Source organism: Rhinoderma darwinii, chromosome 2 (assembly GCF_050947455.1).
Source record: "Rhinoderma darwinii isolate aRhiDar2 chromosome 2, aRhiDar2.hap1, whole genome shotgun sequence".
Classification (NCBI taxonomy): domain Eukaryota; kingdom Metazoa; phylum Chordata; class Amphibia; order Anura; family Rhinodermatidae; genus Rhinoderma; species Rhinoderma darwinii.
The window spans coordinates 71366301-71392543 of record NC_134688.1 but is presented as its reverse complement, the minus strand read 5'-3'; positions in this window follow the sequence as shown (position 1 = coordinate 71392543).

Genomic DNA, 26243 nt, shown 5'->3' with positions numbered 1-26243 from the left:
TACCAATAATGACAGCGGATAGTATGTGATGATGGTCCCCCCTTTGTTATAAGACATGCTTCTAACCCTCTATACTTTTCAGGATAATGGTTTCTCCCACTGTAATTTAAGAGAAGGAGACCTGAGGTTTTCCCTATTTCCTGGCTGCCTTCTTTGGAGCTGAATCCCATCAGGTATGGCAGACAAGAGCGCGCTCTTTGCAGCCCCCAAGGTTTTACTATCAGACCCAGGGTGAGAATTTTCTGTCCCGGCTTTCAGTCGGGCTCTGTGTGCCTCCACCTGCTGTAGAGGAGTTTGATATTTTGCACAAGAGGGTGGCCGACAGATCGCACTATGCATCCATTCACCCAATAAGCTAGGCTACGTTGCCCCTTTTGCTAGTATGTGGTGAGGCCGCAATACAGCCGCTTCACACTCGGCGCTAGTTACCCTCGCTGTTAATACAGCAATTCTGCCGCATTTATCTCTGCCCCCTTTTAGCCTAGGAGTTGCGCACTAGAAGTTTCCCTCTCCTGCTGCCACTGCGCAACTCCTCTCTCCTGCTGCTGCTTCCTCTGATATCTCAGCCCCTAATTTTGCCTACAGCAGCATTTGCACGCCTGTTAAACCCTCTTCCCAGACAAGACCTTCAATGGGGAATCAACACAAAGGAGCCCATCCAGCTTCACAGGCCCCATTAGCTTTGCCTGTGCCTGTCCCAAGGGATGCTCAGTCTATTCCCCCTGGGCCTAAATATGATCCACCTTTTGTGGATGCCCCAAGGGCCTACATTAGTTGGTTTTACAGGCCTCCACAGAGGAGCGGCCCTCTGTTTCCATATCCCCTGGATGATCTCCACAGGAAGTCAAGTGGTCTGCATCGCTACTCCTCGGACGCCTCCTCCCAGGGTTCTGCCCCGCGTAGCTGACACAGGGCTGCTGGACGTAAACGCCACTGTTCTTGACATCACTCCAGGTCATCAAGGAGACTTGGCCGATCTCGTTGCTCCAGGTCATCCATGCGGCTGCAGTTCTACAAGTGCTGGCAGGGCTTCTAGGAGATGCAGGAAGAGACGGGAGCCTAGTCGGTCAACCAGACGGTCGTCTTGCGGAGCCAGCCGAGTTAGTGCCTTTATAGAAGTCATTCCGGAATCCATCGCCGTTAGATCAGGAGAACCTTGTGTGCCATCTGCTGCTAGTAAAAAGAGCAGCTTTTATATCCAGCATGTATAATTAATGCATAAATAAACTGACAGTGTAATGATAAAAAGCAGCCTCATATAAACTAAAACGGTTCAGTGCCCCTTCAAAATGAAATAAACTTTTAAGAGGGAATTATTTTCTACCAAATCCATATTCAAAGAGGATCAGGAGTCAATAATTTGTCAAATAAAAAAAACAAAATGTGCATGCAGCCTGGAACCGTCATCCCAAAACTAGCGGAAAATGCTTCAGACTTGGCTGGTAATGCTAAAGCAAAAAAGTGAACGGTAAGCAATTAATTTTAATGAGAAATGCTGAATATATAGTTTTCGAACTGTGCAAACTTGCTAGAGATATTGAATAGTAATTGTTCATAAACATTAATTTTATCCAAGCTGCTACTAGCAATAAATAGCTATAAATTTCAGACTTGGCTTGTTCTGTTTCGCTGTTGCAGTGTGTATGAACTTGATTTATGTTAATTTATAGTTCTGAGGGGACTTAGCACTTAGCGTCTGTCAATTTGTGATGCCAGACGTAGCATTGAGTCATTTCTGTGCATTACAGCTTACAGTAAGGGAATGTATAACTATTATTATTATTATTATTGTTTACATAGACTGTATATATCATCTTTTGTGGTGTTGTATAATGTTATATAAAACAGAGCTGAAGTTTAAAATGTACAAATACAATAAATAGAAAAAGATACAAGCGCAAGCAGCAAAATATTGTAACATAACCGATTCAGTAGGTGGGAAAGCCAGGCTCAAGTGAGCTTACAACTGGGGATATGAGGTAGGGGTAGAGCAAGCTGTATATAGGGTCAGCTAAGGTGGTAGATTATAAACTTGCTGGGATTTTTAGATAGGGTAGTGTCAGATGGCCTGTCGCAGGGGAAAAGCATGGGAGAAGTGTTGGCAGCAGAGGAGTTTTAGTAGTCCATATGTGATCATGCGCGATTTGCATTGGGACCTATGGTAGATAAGACGCATGCGACCTGTTGCAAGATATCCCGCGATTCTTTGCGACAGTCCTATCATGGCCGTGTTATTTCAGGTGTTGTAATGCGACACCATAGACTATTATTATATGCAATTATTATATGCCTTTCAATTTCCATGTCGCCCGACACATGTAGTCCTAGCCTTATACTTTCACTTGTATTCATTTTGTATCTTTCTAGGAGAGATATACAATTGAATGTGTGCACAGTCATATGCAATGTAATATAGACAGTCCCCATTTCATCTCTTACTGAATTATTTTATGAAATAAATGAGCCTTGAAGGTAGAATATATTAGAACAAATTGACGAGTCCATAGCAAAGGTTAAAGGGGTGTTCCAGCCATTAAAAATGTATAGTTTATCCTCAGGATAGGCCATCAATAGCTGATGGGTCGGGGTCCTACTCCCAGAACCCACACCGATCAGCCGTTTTGAAGGGGCCACAGCGCTCTTACGAGTGCTGCTTCCCCCTTCATTTGTTCTTGCTCAATGTGAATCTTCGACATTAATTTTGCGGCAATTCACAGGTATTGCAGCCTTTTCTGACATTGAAGTGAATGGGAGAAAATGCTGCAATACCTGTGAATCACTTTACATGTGTGTCGAAGATTCACAGTGAGTAAGTGCGAGCACTGCACCCCCTTCAAAACAGCTGATCGGCAAGGGCGTCCCTGAAGTCAGACCCCGACCCATCAGCTATTGATGGCCTATCCTGTGGATAGGCCATAAATTTTTTTACTGGCAGGAAAACCTTTATACCCTTTAATGACGCAGCCTAGTTTGGGCCTTAAGGCTTAGAGCCCATTTTTCAAATCTGACATGTGTAGCTTTATGTGGTAATAACTTTGGAATGCCTTTAATAATCCGAGGAATTCTGAGATTGTTTTCTCGTGATACATTGGACTTTTTTGAGAAAATTTGGAAAAAATTTGCATTTTTCAGGATTTAAATGTATCTGTTTGTAAGGCAGATGGTTATATGTCTACTTTATGTTGTCATAGTATTTTTGAGCATTCTTATTTTTCTAGGACATTACAAGGCTTAGCACATCTACAGCAATTTCTCATATTTTCAAGCAAATTTCAAAAGCCTTTTTTTAGGTACCATGTCAGTTCAGAAGTATCTTTGAGGGGCTTATGTATTAAAAGCCCCCATAAAACACCTCATTTTACAAACTGGACCCCTCAAAGTATTCAAAACAGCATTTAGAAACTTTCTTAACCCTTTAGGAATTTCACAGGAAGTGAAATCTGCAAATTTCATTTTCTTGCATAAATTAAGTTTTAATCCATTGTTTTCTGTAACACAGAAGGATTTAACAGAGAAACACAACTAAATATGTATTGCCCAAATTCTTCAATTTTTAGAAAAATGTCCCACATGTGGCCCTAGTGTGCTAATGGACTAAAACACAGGCCTGAGAAGCAAAGGAGCACCTAGTGGATTTTGGGGCCTCTTTTTTTTTATTAGAATATATTTTGCCAGGTTTGAAAAAGCCTTGTGGTGCCAAAACATAGAAAACAAAAAGGAATAAAATACCCCATTTTGTTGCCCAATTTCTCCTGAGTAAGGCAATACCCCATTTGTGGTGATAAATTGGCGTTTGGGCCCATGGGAGGGCTTGGAAGGGAAGGTTCGCTTTGTGATCTTTGGAGTCCAGATTTTGCTGGATTGGTTTTCGGGAGCATTTCGCATTTGCAGAGCCCCAAAGGTATCAGAGCAATGTTATTGTAATGGCCACTGGCATTGTGTAAAATGTAATGCGCAGAAGATGGTGCAAAGTGAGATTTGCACTTTTCTATACATATATGCAATTTCAGTGTCCGATATATTGCGCCCAGCATGTGTCACCGGAGACATACATCCCATAAATTGTAATGTGGGTTCTCCCAGTTATGGCAAATGTGGCTGTTATCTGCCAGGGAACCGTCAAAAAGCTTAGTTAGGTATAGCATCAGGGAATTTAACGTCAGGAATCCGTCATCATAGTTAGGTCTAGCATTAGGGATCCACGGCACACGGCAGGGCTCAGAAGGGAAGGACCACCATGTGGCCTACTGGAGCTTTTCTGGTGCTAATTTAAGTAAGCAGAAGCCCCTGAGGTACCGATACAGTTGAAACCCACGAGAAGTGACCCCATTTTAAAGACTACACCCCTTAAGGCATTTATCGAGAGGTGTAGTAAGCATTTTGACCCCACAGGTATTGAGTAAAATGTAATGCGCAGCAGATGCAGGGTGAGATTTAAAATTTTCATATATGCCATTTCAGTGTACCGTCAAAACCTTTGTGGTCTTCTGCATATCCTTTTCGATGGCAACCTAACTCGCTGAAATACTTGGGGGTACAGATAACGAAAAATCCATCGGATCTTTATAAACTTAATATCCGTCCATATATACAACAGTTGGAGGTTACACTGAAAATTTGGGGATCTTTGACCCTTTCATACCTGGGGAGAGCATACTTACTAAAAATGACAGAATTGCCCAGACTGTTATATTTATTTCATACACTCCCACTTTATCTCACTCCTGGGGATGAAAAATGCATCAATTTCTTATATCGTACCTTTATCTGGGGGGGGGGGGGGGAGACCGAGGATAGCATACAAATTGTTACAACAACCCAAACTCAATGGAGGGATAGCTTTCCCTAACATCCGAAAATAAGGCATCTTGATAAAGAGTCTGAAGGACGTGAAACAGTCGGCTCTGTTGTCTTTTGAATCCCGTGTTGCCTGCCTCAATCTTGCAATAAAGAGAAACCTTTTGCAAATAGTGAGTGCCGTGCTGTCTTTTTTTCTACATGTTGTCATTTGCTGAAACTAACTTCAACACGCACTGAGCACTGCCAGACAAAGGCTGTCGAACCACAGGTCCCAGCGAGCTGAAGCACAGAGTCTGTGACATTGCAAGCTAAGGCAGTGCCAACCATTTTTCATTTCTACATGTTGCATCTTCTGCTATAGTATCGCTCGTTGTTATTATCACAATGCCCTTGTCGCTTTGATGTTTCTGTTTCATTGTAAAGAATTGTTTATGTTGAAAATCAAAATAAAAACATTTGTTAAAAAAAATATTTATCCAGGTAGAGGTGGTAACCCTGGTCCAGCAGTGGGTGCACCAAATCCCACACAATTTTTGCGTTAACTCCCAGTAAGGGGGGGGGGCATTCTGGGGGCTGAATACTGGTGTCCTTTGCTTCATATACCCTAAATTTGTAAGTATACCCTGATGCACTTTTGCAAAGCTTATACATCTTCGCCCTCTTACTCGGCAGGTACTGGCGGAATTGAAGCCTCCCTTTAAAATGTACCAGGGATTCATCAATAGAAATACACTTCTCGGGGGTGTATTCTTGGGCAAACCGGACACCGAAATGGCCTAATAGAGGTCACAGTTTATATAAACTGTCAAAACTGGAGTCATCTCGGGGTGGGCACTGCGCATTATCAGCATAATGTAAGAAGCAAAGTATTGTCTCATAACGCATCCTGGACATGGCCATGCGGTACATCGGGGTGTGGTATAAGATGTCTGTGCTCCAGTAGGCCCTAATGGATGGCTTCTTCAGAAGCCCCTTGATCAAGAGAAGTCCCCAGAACTTGCCTAACTCTGCTGCGTCTACAGGAGTCCACCTGTGGGATTGGGTATAAAATGATGTGGGGTTCTTGGTCATACACTGTTGGGCGATAAATCTGGGACACCTTAAGCTTTATAAACTCATCAGTGAAAAAGTCCATCTCACTGAGCCCTGCCGTGTTAAATTTTATCCCTGGGCTGCTCATGTACTCAGGGATTTGGGGATCATAATTGTCTGGTGTGGGGGTCCAAACGGGTTTCAACTGCAGCGGGGTCACTTCTCTCATAGGGTTTTCAACTGTGGTGGTGGCCCTGAGGCCTAGTGGGTCCCTCCTCTTCATCACTAGATGAGGAGGTTGACAATTAAAAAAAGAATCTCACCATCTATCTGACAAGTCTCTGTCGGAGGCAAGAAATGCATAGTCCTCTTCGGCAGTAAATTTCTGTTGGAACATGTTTGTTATGTTGTGCTTAGACACTTGTAAAATTAATTATTATTTAAACAGCAAAAAAAGAAAAATGCTTCCCTAACTGGGCTGCGGTGTAAACTTTTTTGTATTGTTTTTATAGAACAAGTGGACTTCTCTGACACTAAACATAACTACAGCGAGCGTTCCTAACGCTAAACCTAACTAGATTATTCCTAGCTTCCCTGCCGCTAAACCTAACTACGGTGATCGATTCCTGATGCTAAATTCCCTGATGCTATACCTAACTACGCTTTTTGACACTAAGTAACCCTAATACTAAACTAACTAGCTGATAACTGTCTAAATTAACTTTTTTTTTTCTCTAAATTTTTATATTTATTTTTGTTTTTTATATTTTATATTTAAAATAATAAAAAAAATAAACTTCAGGGACCAAGAAATGTGGCCCTGAAGACTAAGAAGTGGTCAGTGATAGGAGATCACTGACGAAAAATGTAGGGGTGACAAGGGGAACACAAGAAGGAGGAGGACAGGAGTGGGAAGTGGATGGAGGAGGTAGGAAGCGAAAAAAGAGAATTTTTTAGGATTTTTTTCACAGCACACTCTCCACAACCGCTCTGAATGACTCTCAAATGCCAACAGGGAAGTTCAGGGCGGGTGCAGCAGAAACTCATGGGCAGGGGCAGGAAATAAGGTCAGCGATCGCAACTATTGGTCCGTAGCCACTAACTAACCAATAGCGGCAATCGCCGAGGCGGGACCATCGCGATTGGTCCCTGCACATTGAGCTGTGATAGTCTGCAGTCGGAAACAGCAGTTATCACAGTACATGAACACGCTGGGGGAAAATGGCGATATATTTTACTCATGACGTTCTATTGCCTCACTGAGCACGTACGACTTGCCCAGCATGACGGAATAGTACGTCAAGGAGCGGGAAGGGGTTAAAGATGATAAATTCACACTTTTTTAGATAATGATGGTAGTAATGAAATTATTACAAAGGTCCATAAAACTTAGAGAACCTTGAAAATTATCAAATTCTCGTAATTATTTAAAGTAATTTCTAATCCCTTTAGTATCAATCAAAAGCAGACAAAATTGCTTTAATGGGTAAAAATAACACTTGTGACCAAGGTTAGAGTTTGAACTACTTATTTTATTTTGTTCAGAGCATTACAAATCTTGAATTACAAGTTTCTATAAATTCATTTTCAATATTATATAAAGCCTACAGAAACTAGAGAAAAAAATGTAGAAGAAGCTGGAATGCCCCTAGGGGTGGCGACCGCCGGTTTGACAGCCCTTAAGTAAGGAAATTTTTGATTGACAGCCTCAGGGGCCAATGGGGCTATTGTTGACAAATTCCAATGTTTCAGTGTTTGAGAACAAGGCCAGTTTTCTACAATGCCTTGTAAAAAGTTCAATATTGAAACCACTAATCACAAATACAGTGATGTGTCACCAAATTCATAGTTTATAACTCAATAGTGGAGTTAGAAGCCGGAATGCCTCGAAGAAGCCGGAATGCCGGCAAAACGCGCATCGGGTGTTTAGTTTTAATGTTACACATGTTTGGGTCCTTCTATCAATCTACAGAACCAGCAATCAATATCAATCTCTAACCACCCCCTGCCCAGTGCTCCCTCTCTACCTCCAGTATTTGCATCAGCGGAGTGAGCGAGAGGCAACTCGGCGGCGCTCCCTGTCAGGTGATCTAACATCACTGACAGAGCAATATAAACAGCTACATACCTCGATTAGCTCACTGTTACATGAGCGGCTAACGTCAGTGAGACCAGCTCTGTAGCTTACTCGCCCTGCCGTCTGTCACTTTCTCCGCTGCGATCAGCGGTGCAGGGGAGAGGGGGTATAACAAGGTTAACTGTCCTGCACTTGATGTGGAGTGTGTAGATACTATGACACCTCCTATCAGAGCCGGAGTCAGCACTCAGGCAAGTGCCGGGGCCCACTGCTCTCATAGGGTCCCACTCGGCCGCCGGGTGCTTTACGCCGCCCACCTGCCTAAATTAACAATAGCTGTCCGTGGTGCACGGCGGCAGATTGCAGAGATGAGCAGATAAAAATAATTTTAAAAAACTCACCTAACACGTTCCCACGACGAACTGAACGGTCCCGTCACTGTCTTCTTACTGGTACTTGGCGCAGCTCGCATCCACAATAACAATGCATTGCGGCTCAGATGACGTAATCATGTCACGCTGACGTGATTATGTCATCTGCGCCCACCGCTTTGTTAGTGTGGATGCGAGCGGCACCAAGTACCAGTAAGAAGGCAGTGACGGGACCATTCAGCTCGTCGTGGGAATGTGAAGGGGGGGGGGGGGGTTTAAAATATTATTATTGGAGCAAAGGCACCAAACTGGGGGATTAGCACAGGCAACAGACTAACTTCTATATGGTTGTATTTATGTATGGCCATGTATGATACTGTCTGATGGGCCCTGTATCTAAGACTACCACATGTTAGGCTTAGATACAGGGCCCCAGCAGACAGTAATCTTATACAGTATAAAATTACTGTCTGCTGGGGCCTTGTATCTAAGCCTACTATCATGGTCTAAAAGACAGTATCACACATGGGCCCCGTATCTAAGCCTACCACATGTGTTACAATTTTTTTTTTGTGTTTGTGTTTTTTTTACAGGTTTGATCGTTGGACTACTTCGATGTTGGCTTTTTTTATTTTCAATAAAATGGTTAATGAGGATGTGTGGGTGGGGGTTTATTTCAAGAAAATATTTTTTCGATGTCTTTGTATTTTCTTTTAAACTTTTATTACTACCGCCTTAGTAATGGCCACTGGCTGATTGACAGCGTCCATTACTAAGGCGGGGCTTAATGTTAGCCAGTAAAAAGGCTAACACTAACCCCCATTATTACTCCGATACCCACCACCGTCGGGAAGAGCAGGGTACGATCCAGTATTCAACCATCCGCGATGGTTGGGCACCGGGGCGGCCGCAGGCTGGTATTATTTGGCTGGGGAAGCCCAAAAACAGTGGTCCTTACCGCCCTGGTAATGCCAGGCTGCAGCTTCTGTGTTGTAGCTGGTTAGTTATGAAAAATGGGGGGGACCCCACGTAATTATTATTTTTTTTTTTTGTTAAATAATTTGAAAAAACGACGTGGGGTCCCCCCCCCAATTTTTTCATAACCATCCAGATACAACACTGAAGCAGCAAGCTAGCATTATCAGGGTGGGAAGGGCCACTGTTTTGGGCTTTTCCCAGTCTAATAACACCAGTCAGCGAATGCCCCAGTTCCCAAACATCGCTACAGATGGTCGGGTACTGGATCGTACTCGGCTCTTCCCGGCAACCCTGGTGGGTACCGGGGTAATAATTGGGGTTAGTGTTAGCCTCTGCATCGGCTAACACTAAGCCGCCTTAGTAATGGCTGCTGTCAATCAGCCAGCCGACATTACTAAGGCGCTAGTAAAAAAGTTTAAAAAAATACAAGGACATGGAAGAAATATTTTATTTAAATAAAACCCCCCACGCAACCGTCGTTAACCATTTTATTGAGAATAAAAAAATGCCGTCATCGAAGTAGTCCTTGAATCCGAAGTAGTCCATCATCTGAACATCTGAAAAACACAAACTCAAAAAAAATTAGTAACGCATAAAAAAAAAAACAACAATTCTTATACTTACCTTTCCTGGGTCCAGCAAAGGAGCCGCAATGTCAGTGAGCTGGACCCTATATCTAAGCCTATCATGTGTGATACTGTCTGCTGAGCCACTGTATCTAATCCTATCCATAGCTATAGGGTCGTAGTGTTATAGATATGCTGTCTCATATATATACACATATATATACACACATTTTTTTGGGGAGTGGACATATGTTAGTACGAGGATACTTACTGCTGGGGCCCTGTATATAAGTCTATCATGTGTGATAGCTTCGGCTGGGCCATGTATCTAAGCCTATCATGTGTGATACTGTCTGCTGGGGCCATGTATCTAAGCCTATCATGTGTGATACTGTCTGCTGGGGCCATGTATCTAAGCCTCTCATGCGTGATACTTTCTGCAGGGGCCATATATCTAAGCTTATCATGTATGATACTCCTGCACTTAGAATTATACTGACCCACATGGGACAATCTTTTAATAATTCTTGTATATTGATATGCTAATAAAGTTTTTTTATTTTAAATTTGCGTTTGGAGGTTGCAGAACCACATGCTATTCCCCTCTTCCCCTTCCATTCAATAATTGTACTAATTTGGTGGTGTACACCTCGTGGCTCCTTCCATTTAATCTATATTGAGAGAGTAACTGTACACTACTCTTTAATTATCCAAAGGCCTAAAAATGGTGATCGTTCTTGATCTTTCTTGATATTATCTGTAAGGATGTCCCTTACCAATATGCTTTAATTTTCAAATGTGTGCAGAATCGCTGATCCAAAAACTGGTCACATGGTGCCCGAAGGCTGTACACCGTGTTCCAAATTATTATGCACATTGAATTTAAGTGTCATAAACATTTAATTATTAGTTTTTCAATTAAACTCATGGATGGTATTGTGTCTTAGGGCTCTTTGGATCATTGTAATCAATCTCAGACACCTGTGATAATTAGTTTGCCAGGTGTGCCCAATCAAAGGAAAACTGCTTTAGGGGGGATTCACACGAACGTGTATTGGGTCCGTGCGGGCCGCGTGGTTTTCACGCGCCACGCACAGACCAATACAAGTCTATGGGGCAGTACAGACAGTCCGTGCTTTTTGCGCAGCGTTTGTCCGCTGCGCAAAAAGCGCGACATGCTCAATATCTCCGCGTATTTCACGCATCACGCACCCATTGAAGTCAATGGGTGCGTGAAAACCACGCAGGTCGCACGGAAGCACTTCCGTGCGAACCGACTGAAACAGCGCACCAGCTGTCAAAAGGATGAATGTAAACAGAAAAGCACCACGTGCTTTTCTGTTTCCAAACATCCAAACGGAGTGTCTTTGAGATGAGCGAACCCGGACAACCGAACCGAACTTCACCGGGTTCGGCCGAACTCGTTTTGGCCGAACCCGGCAAAAAAAATTCCGGTATGCGACGTCAGGAGATAGTCACTGTCGAGGGTGCTGAAAGAGTTAAACTGTTTCAGCACCCTGGACAGTGACTTCCGATCCCAATATACATGAACGTGTAAAAAAAAAAAGAAGTTCTGACTTACCGATAACTCCCGGCTTCTTCCTCCAGTCTGACCTCCCGGGATGACAATTCAGTCCAAGTGACAGCTCCAGCCAATCACAGGCCAAGCACAGGCTGCAGAGGTCACATGGACTGCGGCGTCATCCAGGGAGGTGGGGCCCGATGTCAAGAGAGGCGCGTCACCAAGGGAGGGAAGTAAGTACGAACTTTTTCTTTTTTTTAACAGGTTTCTCGATATTGTGATCGGCATTCACTGTCGAGGGTGCTGAAAGAGTTACTGCCGATCAGTTAACTCTTTCAGCACGCTGGACAGTGACTGACGTCGACTAGACTCATCTCTATGATGGCGGCTGCGCGAAAATCACGCAGCCGCGCATCATACACGGATGACACACGCAGCTGTCAAGTGGTTTTTGCGCACGCAAAACGCCGCGTTTTTTGCGAGCGCAAAAACGCAACGTTTGTCTGAATCAGCCCTAAGAAGGACGTTACACATTATTAAGCAGGCCACAGGTTTCAAGCAATATGGGAAAGAAAAAGGATCTCTCTGCTGCCGAAAAGCATGAAATAGTGCAATACCTTGGACAAGGTATGAAAACATTGGATATTTCAAGAAAACTTAGGCGTGATCATCGTACTGTGAAAAGATTTGTGGCTGATTCAGAGCACAGACGGGTTTGTTCAGATAAAGGCATAATGAGGAAGGTTTCTGCCAGACAAATTAATAGGATTAGGAGAGCAGCTGCTAAAATGCCATTGCAAAGCAGCAAACAGGTATTTGAAGCCGCTGGTGCCTCTGGAGTCCCGCGAACCTCAAGGTGTAGGATCCTCCAGAGGTTTGCAAGTGTGCATAAAGCTATTATTCGGCCACCCCTAAACAATGCTCACAAGCAGAAACGGATGCAGTGGGCTCAGAAATACATGAAGACTAATTTTCAAATCGTGTTGTTTACTGATGAGAACCGTGCAACCCTGGATGGTCCAGATGGATGGAGTAGTGGATGGTTGGTGAATGGCCACCATGTCCCAACAAGGCTGCGACGTCAGCAAGGAGGTGGCGGAGTCATGTTTTGGGCTGGAATCATGGGGAGAGAGCTGGTAGGCCCCTTTAGGGTCCCTGACGGTGTGAAAATGACCTCTGCAAAGTACGTAGAGTTTATGACTGACCACTTCCTTCCGTGGTACATAAAGAAGAACCGTGCCTTCCGTAGCAAAATTATCTTCATGCATGACAATGCGCCATCTCATGCTGCAAAGAATACCTCTGTGTCATTGGCTGCTATGGGCATAAAAGGAGAGAAACTCATGGTGTGGCCCCAATGTTCCCCTGACCTCAACCCTATTGAGAACCTTTGGAGCATCCTCAAGCAAAATATCTATGAGGGTGGGAGGCAGTTCACATCAAAACAGAAGCTCTGGGAGGCTATTCTGACATCCTGCAAAGATATTCAAGCAGAAACTGTCCAAATACTCACAAATTCAATGGATGCAATAATTGTGAAGGTGATATCAAAGAAGGGGTCCTATGTTAACATGTAACTTGGCCTGCTAAGTTTTTTTTTATTTAAAGAGCTTTTGATTTCTGTAAATATGACCTCCTGATGCTGCAAATTCAACAAATTACCATTTTAGTTCTCTTTACAACCTTTAAAATGTTTTGATCTCTGTTGTGCATAATAATTTGAAACAGTGCATTTTGAGTTTTTTACTTCTAAAAAAAATCTGTTATCATTAGGAGATTTGTTCAATAAAATTTGCCTTATACTCCAACGGTTGATGGCTTGAAGATTATACTGACTGTCATTTGCATCGACTATTTAGGAAAATCAGCGAAAAATAACATTTGCATAATAATTTGGAACGCGGTGTAGTTTCCTCTTACTCGACGCATCGACAAAGCCTCACGTTTATGCGGGCTGCCTCTTGCTTCCATTCGTGTCAGTGCGTCAGCAAGCACGTGATCGCAAGGGGCAAGCACTTTGACAACTGCAGGACTAGGAGTCTTGGTGTAGTGGTTCAGGACCACGGGCTTCAGGAGGGAGACATGAAAGGAGTTGGGGATCTTGAGGGTGGGAGGCAGCCGAAGCTGGTAGGACACTTAAAATCTGAAAAAAATCAAAGACAGAAGTGCCTCATAGTGCAGAATCCCAAAACAATGTTGAATAGGAATACAGGTGTAAGAATTATCCTCACCTGGAAAAGTTGTGCAGTATCCAGGCACAACGCTGTCAAAAGGCATTCAATGGATAAAGTTGCTGCTTCCTAGCCAATGGGACCAAAAAGTTCCACCGCGTAGTAATGGATCCGTGCGAAAAAAATATTATATATGTATGAGATATATATATTTAAGGAAGTCAAAAAGCACTACTTCATCCGGAGGTGGAAAAGAAAATAAGTTAGGTATTTGAGCAGTATTTATTAAGGTAACGCGTTTCAGCGCCGGACTGGCGCCTTCATCAGACCTAATACATTAACCCCTTCCCGCACCTTGGCGTAAATGCACGTCCAGGTGAGCAGTAACTTCGCGCACCTGGGCGTGCAGTTACGTCCGCGCTTTAACAGTTAACCGCTGCGTGGCGCTACACCGCAGCGGCGGTTAACTGTGCAGGGTGTCAGCCCTGCTCTCCCCGTTGCCGATCAGCGGCCTGTCGCCGCTGAAATTGGCAATTAACCCCTTCGATGCGGTGGTCGATTGCGATTACCACATCGAAGAGGTTTACAGCGGATCGGCAGCCCCTCACATGTATTTGCGGGGGCTGGCGATCCTTATCATGGCAACCAGAGGCCAGACAATGACCTCCGGGTTGCCATGTATGGAAGCCTCGGAGGAGCAGTCTCCGGCCGGTCCTCCGATGCTTCCTGTCAGTGTGACAGTTACGTCACAATGACAGTTAGAACACATTACACTACGTGTGTAGTGTAATGTGTTCTAGCAGCGATCAGAGCTGCAAGTCTAAGTGTCCCCGAGTGGGACAAGTAAAAAAAGTAAAAAAAAGATAATAAAAATGTTTTTAAAAAGTGTAAAAATAAAAGTTATAAGTGACATAAACAAAGAATGCTTTTTTTCCTATAATAAGTCTTTTATTATAGTTAAAAAATTAACACGTTAAAAAAAGTACACATATTTGGTATCGCCGCGTTCGTAACGACCCCAACTATAAAACTGCAATATTATTTTTCCCGCACGGTGAACACCGCGAAAAAAATAAACGAAAAACAGTGCCCGAATCACAATTTTTTGGTTACCAACCCTCCCAAAATATACAATAAAAAGTGATCAAAAAGTCGCATGTACGCCAAAATGGTACCGATACAAACTACAACCCGTCCCGCAAAAAACAAGCCCTTACACCGCTTTTTTGACTGAAAAATAAAAACGTTATGGTTCTCAGAATATGGTGACACAAAAAATTATTTATTTTATAAATAAGTGATTTTATTGCACAAACGCTGCAAAACATAAAAAAATTATATACATCTGGTATCGCCGTAATCGTATCGACCCGCAGAATAAAGTATAATGGTCATTTATAGCCCAGGGTGAAGGCCATAAAAAAACGAATAAAAAACATTGTCAGAATTGATGGGTTTTGGTCACCTTGCTTGCCAAAAAATGGAATAAAACGTGATCAAAAAAATTTCTGGTACCCAAAAATGGTACCAATAAAAACTACAGATTGTCCTGCAAAGAATAAACCCTCACACAGCTCCGGTGGAGAAAAATTAAAACAGTTCTGGCTCTCAGAATATGGCGATGCAAAATGTGCAGTGTCCAAAAGCAGATAAGATTGGGCACCATTTATCAGTGCGACACTGGCCACATATCTGCGGATTATTATTTATTTACTGCATTATTATACCATCTTGTTATACCCTGATGTACCCCGCACAGATAACATATGCCCCCACATTATAAACTGAAACACCAGTAAAACCCCAAACAGAACAACTACCAAGCTACATCTGCGCCCCAAAAGCCAAATGCTGCTCCCTCCCTTCTGAGCCCTGCAGCATGCCTAAACACCAATTTACGTCCATAGATATGGCATTGCCATACCCGGGAGAACCCGGTTAATATTTTATGAGGTATTTGTCTTCAGTGGCACAAACTGGGCATAACATATTATGCACTAAAATGGCATAGCAGTGGAAAATTGTAATTTTCACTTTGCACCATGCGCTGCGCATTAACCCCTTCGCGCACCACAACATAGCATGTCGTAGTGTGGGGGGTGATGTATGGAGCATCTCACGTGAAAAATAAAGAATTTAAAAGGGCAAAATCACTGTTTTTTGGTCACCTTGGCTCTACCTAAAAATGTAATAAAAAGTGCTCAAAAAGTTGTATGTACCAAAAAATGGTACCAATAAAAACGAACACTCGTCACTCAATAAATAAGCCCTCACACCGCTCTATTGACTGAGAAATAAAAAAGTTGTGGCTCTTGGAACGCGGGGAGGAAAAAACTAAAAAGGAAAATAAAAAAATGGATCAGTCCAGAAAGGGTTAATTACTTTCTAATGAAAAACCATTTATGACCACACGTGGGGTATTGCCGTACTCGGGAGAAATTGCTATACAAATGTTGGGGTGCTTTTTCCCCCTTTATCCTTTGTGAAATTGAAAAAAATGCAACATTTTAGTGGAAGAAATGTCGATATTAATTTTCACGGCCTAATTCTAATAAATCCTGCAAAAGACTTGTGGGGTCTAAATGCCCACTATATCCCTAGATAGATTCTTTAAGTGGTGTAATTTCCACTTTTGGGGGGTTTCCACTGTTTTGGCCTCTCAGGGGCTTTGCAAATGCGACATGGCACCCAAAAAACATTTCAGCTAAATTTGAGCTCCAAAAGCCAAATAGCGCTCCTTCCCTTCTAAGCCTTGCTGTGGGTCTAAACAGCAGTTTATTACCGCATATGGCATATTTCCGTAATCGGGAGAAATTGTTTTACAAATGTTGGGGTGCTTTTTCTCCTTTATTCCTTGTAAAAATTAAAAATGGCTACCTTTTTTCAGAAAAAAAAGTCGATTTTTACCTTTACAGAATAATTCCAATGAATTCAGCAAAACAACCGTGGGGTCAAAATGCTAACTTTATCCCTAGAAAAATTCCTTGATGAGTGTAGTTTCCAAAATGGGGTCACTTTCCAGGGGTTTCCACTATTTTGTTCCCTCCAGTGCATTTCAAACGCGACATGGCACTGAAAATTATTCCAGTAAAATCAGAATTTCAAAATCCAAATGGTGCTCCTTCCCTTCTGAGTCCTGCTGTGGGTCCAAACAGCAGTTTATTACCACATATGGGGTATTGCTATAATCAGGAGAAATTGCTTTACATATGTTGGGGTGTTTTTTCTCTTTTATTCCTTGAAAACATTAAAAATTTCTAAGTTTTTTCAGAAAAAAAGTAGATTTTCATCTTCACAAACTAATTCAAATAAATTTAGCAAAAAAACTGTGGGTTCAAAATGCTAACTATACCCCTAGATAAATTCCCTGAGGGGTGTAGTTTCCAAAATGAGGTCACTTTTGGGGGTCTTTATTGTTTTGGCCCCACAAGACCTCTTCAAACCTGACATGGTACCTAAAATATATGCTAAAAAAAAAGGAGGCCCCAAAATCCACTAGGTGCTCCTTTGCTTCTGAGGCCTGTGTTTCAGTACATGACCGCACTAGGGCCACGTGTGGGGTATTTCTAAAAACTGCAGAATCTGGGCAATAAATAATAAGTTACATTTCTCGGGTAAAACCTTCTGTGGTATAGAAAAAAATGTATTACAAATTAATTTTGTAAAAAAAAAATGAAATTTGTAACTTTCACCTCTACTTTGCTTTAATTCCTGTGAAACGCCTAAAGGGTTAATACACTTTCTGAATGCTGTTTTGAATACTTTGCAGTTTTCAAAATGGGGTGATTTATGGGGACTTTCTAATATATAAGGCCCTCAAAGCCGCTTCAGAACTGAACTGGTCCTTGTAAAAATCGCCTTTTGAAATTATCTTGAAAATGTGAGAAATTGCTGCTAAAGTTCTATGTCTTGTAACGTCCTAGAAAAATAAAAGAATGTTCAAAAAACTATGCCAAACTAAAGTAGACATATGGGAAATGTTAACTAGTGACTATTTTGTGTGGTATTACTATCTGTTTTACAAGCAGATACATTTAAATTTAGAAAAATGCTAATTTTTGCAAATTTTCTCCAAATCTTGGTGTTTTTTTACAAATAAATATTGAATTTATCAACCAAATTTTTTCACTAACACGAATATATAAATCAAAGGAGGGCTTGGTTGAAGCAATACATTAGTAAAGAATCATTAAATTAATATATTATAGGTAGCAAGATCTAACAGTATGATGTATCAATGAAATGTATATTATTAAAAGTAGAGGTGTTATTTGATAAATATATTGTCAGAGAAAGTATCAGTCAATAAATATATGATCTAGAACAATAATAGTGAAGAGAAAAAAATATATATATATATCTCAGTGAAAGTATAAAAGGATACAATGTTGGTGAGTAGTGCATAAAAATGTCAGTGAGTAATGCATACAAGGATGTATAACACACATATAAAGTACTTCACATAAAAACATATATAAAAATATATAAAATAAAATATATAAAATACGTATAGATATAAACACGTGTGCATGCACATTGCCCATATAACCTAGGAATCTAATAAGTGAATAAGAGTAAAAAAATATATATAATACCTAAAATATGCAAACACTAAATGTATATATATATATATATATATATATATATATATATATATATATTTATATATATATATATATATATATGTATATACAGACAAATATATAACAAGGATAAAAAATACATGGTTGAGAATTAATGGCATTAATAAATAGATAAATATATGATGGCTGGCATTAGAATAATGTCTCAATGTATTCATTAAGAACGTGCGGTTGTAGACATGACAGTTTATAAATCCAGTAGTTCTCACGTTGCCTGAGTTTGGCAAATCTATTGGGGGTGGAATTAGCAATTTGTTCAAAGGGCGTGATACTAATGCATTTAAAATCATGCTTTAAAAAACATTGCTGACATTAGACCTATGCTTATTGATCCGGTTTCTCAGATGCTGTATAGTACGTCCGATATACTGGAGGTTACAAGGGCCCTGTAATAAATACACCACAATGTCTGACTCACAATTTAAAAAGGTTTTGATTGGAAAAACCTCCTGTGTCACCAATGAGTGGATAGATGTTGCTCTATGGGTGATATTGAGACAACACAAACATTGAGATTTGTTACATCTAAATGAACCGATGATATTAGGCAACAAATTGACTGGCTTAGCGTTCGCTTGTCGAAGTCTACTTGGCGCCAGTAAATTTCTCAGGGTAGTGGACCTTCTAAACGTCATCTTAGGTTTATCAGGTAGAACTTTTTTTTAGATGTGGATCATTAAGTAAAATATACCAATGCTTCTTTAAATTTGTTCAATTAATTTATGATCAGAATTAAAAGCAGTTAAAAAATTTTTAAAGTTTTTGGTGGCGGCTTATTTTGTATCAGACAATCACTTTGTGAGTATGTTGACGCCTTTTTAATAGCCCCATGGATTAGGCTTTCTGGATAGTGTTTTTCACGGCACCGTTTAGTCAATATTTTACAGTGTTAAATATGCATCATTAGTGGAACAGTTTTTTCTAATCCTTTTAAATTGGCAAAAAGGAATATTTGTTAGCCATGGTTGATAGTGTGCACTTCTAAAGTTCAAATAGCTATTAATATCCACTTGCTTGAAAAAATTACTCGTAGCTAAGTTACCCCTAATATCCTTTGAAATTAAAAGATGTAAAAACTCAATGCAGGCCTCTGAGTAATGGTGGGTAAAAGTAAGACCAAACAAATTATTATTAAGATACTCAAAAAAAAAACTAGCATCAGTTTCACTATCGTGCCATAATAAAAACAAATTGTCTATATATCTGCGGTATAAAATTATATTCTGACAAAAAGTGTGATGACTGTATATGTACTGATCCTCAAATAAGACCATATAGAGGTTTGCATGTGATGGAGCAAATCTAGAGCCCATGGCACAGCACCTTGTTTGTCTGTATATATTATTATTAAAACTGAAAACCATGTGATCTAAAATGAAACGTACACAATCCAAAATAAAATAGCTCTGGCTTAATAGCATATCCGAGTGCTTTTCTAAAAAGTGTTTTATAGCCCCTACCCCTTTGTCATGAGGTATATTGGAGTAAAGTGCTGTGACATGAGCCGTTAGAAAATACAGTTCCTTAAAAGAATGGGATGTATCAAGTGCTTGTAGCTCTTTAATGATCTGGGTGGAGTCTTTTAGATATGATGGAAGTTTTATTACCCACTTCTGTAAGTGCAAATCAACAAAATGAGGAAGATTACTAGTCAAGGACCCTATCCCAGAGATAATAGGATGTCCAGGGGGTGAAATAAGTTTTTGTGCACTTTAGGCAGATGATAAAAAAAATGGTAGGACAATGTCATGAATTTTTAAAAATTTGCTCTCTTTTTTTATTCAGAAGATGGTTATTCACAGCAGTGGTTATTAGTAACTTATAGTCAGCAAGATAGTCCTCTAATGGGTTTACCCTCAGTGTTTTATAAAAAGTATGATCAGACAGTATTCTGAGAGCCTCCGCCATATAGTCATATCTGTCTTGGATAACGATACCACCAACTTTATCAGCTGATCTGATAACTATATTTGAATTATTGGCTAGAGTCTTAATCGCTTTTTTTCTCTGCAGGGCTAAGATTATTTTTGGTAGCGCGTATTGGTTCAAGAGATCTAAATTCATTACCCACTATATTTAAAAATGTGTCAATGGCAGGTCCACGGTGATGTATGGGGTTGAAGGATGATTCTGGACGTACATCTAATGGAATAGCTGTAGATGTTGTGTGGAGTAGCACCTCTTTGGACTGAGGTTCATTATTTGCCATAATTTTAAAAGTGTCTAGTTAATGTGAGATTACGTATATAAGTATTAAGGTCCAGGAACAGTTGGAAACCATTAGGTGAGGAAGATGAACAAAAAGATAAGCCTTTGGAGAGTAGTAAAATTTCATTATCTTGAAATAAATACTTGGAAAGGTTAAAAAGCTTTATTGTTTTGTTTGGTGTTTTTTTGCTTTTCCCGGCGTGTTTGAGGTAGTTTTTGTTTTTACCTCCTCTGCATCCTTTATATCTATTTTTCTTTTTACTTGCGGTTTTTGAAGCGGTTTAATGAAAACGTGTTATATGCTGGCTCTTTGGGCTTGTAAGCTGTGGTACTAACATAGACACTGTTTGTGTTGATAGACGAGTGAAAGCTGGGGAGGGGACAGGTGGCATGGTCAGCTGTGATGGTAGACCTAAAAAAGAGAACATCGATAACGATCAGTGAAAGTGCTATCAGACTGATTAGGTAAGGATTCCAATGTGATGGTTAGGTCTGAATATGTTGCAAAAGGGGTAATTGGGTCGGACCTAGTTGGGGACTTTTGACTAAGTTTCATTAGTGTAGACTCATCATGCACAGTGAGTTGTGATAATTAAATAATCACAGGGCCGTGATGGATAAGTTGGAACTTGTTTGGGAGACAGTTGTAATGGAGGATCAAGCTGTGCTAATGAAGTATTAGGCTTCATGCCCACTTCAGTCTCTTTCTTCAGGGTGCTAGCCATTTTTCTGACGGCTAGCACCCTGACCCATTCATTTTAATGGGGCCATGCACACTTCCGTTTTTTTGACGGTCCCGTTGCTCCGTTCCGACAAAAGTAGAGCATGTTCCACTTTGGTCCGAGATTCCGTGACCGTGAGGCCCATGCAAGTCAATGGGCCGTCAAAAAAACTGAAGGCACACGGAAGGCATCTGTGTGCTGTCCGTGTGTGATGGAGCCGTTGCCTAGCAATGGCCAGGCGGGCAGAAGTACATTAGAGATATTACACTAATCGGCAGCCACTTCTCTCTATCCATCACTGATAGAGAGAAGAGGCTGCTGATAAAAATAAAATAAAAAGCAGTTGTCTTGGTGATGAGTCCCTCTTCTTCCTCCAGTTCGACCTTTCTGTATGACGCGGAAGTCCATGTGGCCGCTGCAGCCTGTGATTGGCTGCAGAGGCGGTCACGTGGGATGAAGCGTCATCCCTGGAGGCCGGCCTTCTGACGTCATCCAGTCTTGCGTGACCGCCACTACAACCTGTGATTGGCTGCAGCCGTGACATGGGATGAAACGTCATCCCAGGAGGCCGGACAGGAGGAAAATGCATGGAGTTCTGGGTAAGTATGAACTGATTTTTTTATTTCATTAAAATTTTATTTTGCAAGCGCCGAGCATGGTCATTCTTCAACGCTAGTCACTGTCAAGGGTGCTGAAAGAGTTACCGCCGATCAGTGCAGCCCATTAACTCTTTCAGCACCCTGTAAAGTGACTAGCGCTGAACAACCCTGCTCTTTAAGCACCCTGGACAGTACCATGCTTGTCGCTCGGAAACGGAAAAACGGAGTGCCCACAGAAACCACACGGCTGCTAAAACGGGCACACGGATGCGTCAAAAACGTCCGCTAAAACGGTGAAGGAAGTGTGCACGAGGCCTTAGGTAATCCGCATTGCATTTTGCATACATGTTCTAAATGTTCTAGTGCCAAGGTTAAATCTACAGCTTTAAAGGGAACCTGTCACCAGCATTTCACCTATTGAACTTTACTTATCCCTCACTGGCCGCTGCTATCAAAAGTTCATTGCCATTATCCCCTCTCCTTAACTCCTCCTCTGACCGTCTGCAAACATTTCGTGCCTTTCATGGTAATAATACGGTGTCCCTTTGTGCGCACACAGCAGAATAGGACATCAATGCACAAGCGCATGATTTTGTGTGCTGGGGGAAGGCGAGGAGCTGTCAAACAAAAGTAAGGAGGCAGGGTAAACTCGGAAAGACTTGAGGAATGAAGATATGACTCTTTTCAAATGAAGATTTGACTCTTTTCAAATGAAGATATGACCTTTTATGGGAAACTATACCCCTCCAGGAAATTATCTATGGGTATAGTGAGCATTTTGACCCCACAGGTTTATTGCAGAAATTATTGGAAGTAGGCCGTGAAAATTAAAATCGACATTCTTTCAAAGAAAATGTGGGTTTAGCTAATTTTTTCTCATTTCCACTAAAGGACTAAAGGAAAAAAAGCACCAATACATTTGTAAATAAATTTCTCCTGATTAAAACAGCACTCCACATTTAGTCCTAAATGACTGTTTGGACACACGGCAGGGCTTAGAAGGGAAAGAGCGCCATTTGGCTTTTGGAGCTCAAATTTAGCAGGAATGGTTTGCGGAGGCCATGTCACATTTGAAAAGCCCCCGAAGGGACAAAACAGTGGAAACCTCCCACAAGTGACCCCATTTTGGAAATTAAACCCCTTGAGGAATTCATCTACAGGTGTAGTGAGCATTTTAACCCTACAGGGGTTTTATAGATTTTATTTGGATTGGGCAGTGAATATAAAAAAAATCCTTTTTCTTCAATAAGACGTAGCTTTAGCTAAAAAATTTTCATTTTCTCAATAAATAAAAGAAAAAAAAGAACCACAATGTTTATAAAGCAATGTCTCCTGAGTACGGCAATACCCGATATGTGGTCATAAACTGCTGTTTGGGCACGCAGTAAAGCTCAGAAGGGAAAGAGTGCAATTTGGCTTTTGGAGTACAGATTTTGCTGGATTGGTTTCTGGTTGCTATGTCGCATTTGCAAAGCTCCTGTGGGAGTAAAACAGTGGAAACCCCCCACAAGTGACCCCATTTTAGACACTACACCCCTCAAGGTATTCACCTAGGGGTGTAGAAAGCATTTTGACCCCACAGATGTTTCATAGCTTTTATTAGGATTGGGCAGTTAAAATAAAAAAAATCCTTTTTCTTCAATAAGACGTAGCTTTAGGTCAAAAATTTTCATTTTCTCAATAAATAAAAGAAAAAAAGAACCACAACGTTTGTAAAGCAATTGTTCCTGAGTACGGCAATACCTGATATGTGGTTATAAACTGCTGTTTGGGCACACGGTAGGGCTCAGAACAGAAGGAGTGCCATTTGGCTTTTGGAGTGCAGATTTTGCTGGATTGGTTTCTGGACACTATGTAAAAGCCCCTGTGGGACCAAAACAGTGGAAACCCACCACAAGTGACCCCATTTTGGAAACTACACCCCTCAAGGTATTCACCTAGGGGTGTAGCAAGCATTTTAACCCTGCATGTGTTTTGCAGAAATTAGTGTGCACTTGATGTTGCAGAGTGAAAATGGGATTTTTTTCCATAGATATGCCAATATGTGGTGCCCGGCTTGTGCTACCATAACAAGACAGCTCTCTAATTATTATGCTGTGTTTCCCGGTTTTAGAAACACCCTACATGTTGTCCTAATCTTTTGCCTGAACTATTGACAGGGCTCAGGAGTGAGAGAGTACCATGCAAAATTGAGGCCTAATTTGTCAACTTACAAAGTATTGGTTCACAATTGCAGAGGGTCTGATGTGAAATAATAAAAGGAAGCGCTGAGAAGTGACCACATTTTGGAAACTACACCACTCGAGGCATTTATTAAGGGGTGTACTGAGCATATTCACCCCACAGGTCTTTTCCATAAATGATTGCGCTGCGGATGGTGCAAAGTAAAAATTAAAAGCTTTTCCCTAGATGTGACATTTCAGTTTTAAATATGTCGTGGGCAGCTAATGCCACTGGAGACACACACTCCAAAAATGGTTAAAAGGATTCTCCCAGGTATGGCGATGCCATATATGTGGAAGTAAACACCTGTTTGGGCACGCTGTAGGACTCAGAAGGGAAGGAGCGCCATTTAGCTTTTGGAGCGTGGATTTTGCTTGGTAGTAGTTTTGTTTGGAGTTTTAGTGGTGTTTCAGTTTATAATGTGGGGGCACATGTAAGCCGTGCAGAGTACATCAGGGGCATAGTCAGGTGGTATAATAATGGGGTAAACAATAAAATGATCCATAGATGTGTATTACGCTGTGACACAATCCTTTCTGCACAGGCTGGTGTCGCACTGATAAATGGTGTCCTTACTTATCTCCCATTTGGTCCACACTCCGCACCTTTGCAGTTTGAGGAATTTTGCTGGGAAGTGCTGTCCTGGTATAATACGGGCGCCCTCACTTCCAAAAGATATGTTTGGGCCCTCCCCTTCCTGGTTCCCTAATTTTAGTGCCTTGATAATTTGCCTCTTGAAACAGAAATGTTCCCCTCGGGCCTGCACAACTGCATATTTTTCTTTCCTGACTTATTGGAGCCTTAACTTATTTTATTTTTTCATAGACGTAGTGGTATGAGAGCAGTTTTTTTTTGCAGGACGAGCTGTAGTTTTTATTGGTTTCATTTTGGGGCACATGCGACTTTTTGATCACTTGTTATCCTTTTTTTGGGAGCCAAGGTAATAAAAAAACAGCAATTCTGCCATAGTTTTTTTCTGGGTTTTTTTATACAGCGTTCACCATGCGTTATAAATGAAATGTTACCTTTATTCTGCGGGTCAGTAGGATTCCGGCGATACCTAATTTATAGAACTTTTTTATGTTTTACAACTTTTTGAACAATAAAATTACTTTTGTAAAAATAATGTATTTTTTCTGTCGCCAAGTTGTAAGAGCCATAACTTTTTAATTTTTCGTCGACGGAGCTGTCTGAGGGCTTGTTTTTTGCGAGACGCGTAATAGTTTTTATAGGTACCATTTTTGGATACATGCGACTTTTTAATCACTTTTTATTTAAATTTTTGTAAGACAAGTGACCAAAAAAAAAGCAATTCTGGCATTATTTTTTAGGTTGTCTTTTACGGCGTTCACTGCAAGGGACAACTAACATAATATTTTTAGAGTTCGGGTCGTTACGGACATGGCGATACCAAATATGTATGGTTTTATTATTTTTTTACAATAATAAATGACCTGATAAGGGAAATAGGGCCATCATGTTTTATGTTATTACTTGAAACTTTTATTTTATTTTTTACAACTTTTATTTTTACTTTTTTTACACTTTTTGTTTACACTTTTCTTTAGTCCCACTAGGGGACTTGAAGGTCCAAGTGTTTGATTGATGTTCTAATACATTGCACTACCTATGTAGTGCAATGTATTAGAACTGTCAGTGAATAGCTCCGGCCGGGGCCTAATCGGCTTCAGTAAATGGCAGACAGCCTGCCGATTTGCTACAAACCACTTTGATGCAGCGATCACATTGGACCGCTGCATTGAAGGGGTTAATGGCAGGAATCGGAGCTAGCTCCGGTTCCTGCCGATACATCGGGGTGTCCGCTGCAACATACAGCAGACACCGACTGCTGATGATGCCGGCTCAGCTTCCGAGACAGAAGCTAAGCCGACGCCATCTTGCCGATAGTACCGGAAGTCTTTTAGGCCCCGCCGGGAGGTGAATATTAGGCCTCCGATCGCCTTTGCAGCCACGAGCAACCCAGTGATCACGTTGCTCTGGTGCCGGTGTCTAAAAACTCCTCACAAGCTGCGTTCTCTATTGAACGCAGCATCTGAGGGGTCAATCGGCCGGATCGGATACTAGTTCCGGTCCTGGCCAATACCTCAGGGTGCCAGCTGTAACATACAGCTGTCACCCTGCGGTGATGGTACTGTGCTTTGCGGGAAGCCCTTCCCGATTGCGCCGTACAGTGAAGGAAATAAGTATTTGATCCCTTGCTGATTTTGTAAGTTTGCCCACTGTCAAGGACATGAACAGTCTAGAATTTTTAGGCTAGGTTAATTTTACCAGTGAGAGATAGATTATATTTTTTTAAAAAAAACTGAAAAT